Raw genomic sequence first — 1,958 nt, 5'->3', positions numbered from 1 at the left:
AGAGCCCTATGGATTTCTGCTCCTGCCGGTGATTTTATTGTTTGGACATCATAAGTACTACTCTAGGTAAAACTGAATTAACTAAATTAATCGATTAAAATTGGTCTATTTGGTTCGGTTAAAAATTCGATTTGGTCGATTCGGTTATGTTTTCTAATATTTCGGTGAATCAGTTTCGGTTCAGTAAATAAAAAATATTAATTCGATTAACCGATTGATCGATTTAATAATTAATTAAATTTTAAATATAAATTAGTAAATAAAAATCCGGTTATTCCCTCTTAATCTCACTGCTCTCAGAAGTCAGAAGGCCCTCGCTGCCTCTCTCTCGCTCACCTGAGCTCAGTCCTCCGCACCACCATTTTCACGCGATGCCATTGCTTGCGCCCATCGCCATCATCGTCGCCAGCCATTGTCACCGGCACACAAGCTCCCTCTCATTCTCATTTTTCTTCTCTCGTGCACAGACCAGTTCACCGAGAAACCACCCCTGACTCCTCCTCACTAGCATCAAGCTCGCCCGAGCCTAATCGTCTCCCTAACCACCTCTTCTCTGCATCAGTCTAGAGACACCTTCTCAGCTTCCCCCCTTCCCCGTTTTAGTCTGGATACACCTACCTGGCTTCCCCCCTTCCCTCGTTTCACAGTTAAATTCGGTTAACCGAATTACCTAGGAAAAAAAATTCGGTTAGGTTCGGTTCGATGAGGCCCAACGGTTCGGTTGGTTCGGTTAATAGTATTCTTTAATCGAAATTTTCGGTTAATTCGGTTAATTAACCAAATTTGGCCAAACCGACCGTTTGCTCACCTCTAACTCCAGCTCCAAAATAAAAGGAATAGATTATGTCAGTTATTTTCATAAAAATTAACCGATTAAATTGTAGTATTTGATTATTAAATTGTAGTATTTGATTATATTAGATTTTTTGGAATATTTTGGAATTTAGTTAAACTACAATGATTTGATTAAATTAGATTTTTGGGAATATTTTGGAATTAAGTTAAACTGCAGGGATTTGATTAAATTAGATTTTTGGGAATATTTTAGAATTAAGTTAAACTGTAGGGAATTGATTATATAAAAAAATTTTGGAATATTTTTGAATTAAATTAAATAGGTGAAATTAATCCTACCCTTATTTCCAGCAAAAATATATTTTTCCAATACAGTTATTACATTATGGATTATCACTCAAATTATGTGGCATGAGTGTAACTCTTTTTATTAAACATGTTGGGATTTTCACGGTATGGTACTAGTTATAGTAAGATTTTATGAAGTGATATTTTATTATATATCTATGGGAATTATGTTATAGCAATAAACTGGTTTTTGAGAAATGTCGAAAACAATACATTATATGGTTTAAGAATCCTGATGGATCAGATCAGTATCAATGCAGCCACACTATTCAAAATAGTGTTGGTATGGAAAGTCGGCTTGGCCAGCGAGAGGGGTTGAGTACGTTCCTGGTATACAAACCAGGTTCGGTAATCAAATCGGACTAACAGATGAGTTACTTTGACTTAACGTTTGTGTACTAAGTTAAGTTCAGCTTTCGGACCCCACAACCCATCATGCGGGTTATATATGTCGGTTATCTATGCAGGGGGGTTCTTTTACTCACATTTGCAAATGTAGGGAAGCATGCATTTTCAATTATGAGTGTGAGTTATAGTTATAAAATGTAGTTTCATTTAAAGTTATATTAATGGATATGTTTGTTTACACAGAAACTCATTTGTTACACACTAATATTAATCTATTCCATCTTACTAAAAAGTGTCTCACCCCATCATTATTCAATATTTTTTAGATGTCATGAGAAGTATAACAGTAATCAAAGTGTGCAGTGGGAGTATGGGTGGGATAAAAGGTATTTGGTAGAATTGTTATTATTTTATTTATGTTTTTGATGAGTTCAGAACTTTACTATGATATTGAGAGTTTTATTGTA

Source organism: Malania oleifera, chromosome 2 (genome assembly GCF_029873635.1).
Source record: "Malania oleifera isolate guangnan ecotype guangnan chromosome 2, ASM2987363v1, whole genome shotgun sequence".
In the NCBI taxonomy this organism is placed as follows: Eukaryota; Viridiplantae; Streptophyta; class Magnoliopsida; order Santalales; family Ximeniaceae; genus Malania; species Malania oleifera.
The sequence above is the reverse complement of the archived record's forward strand: the minus strand, read 5'-3'. Positions refer to the sequence as shown.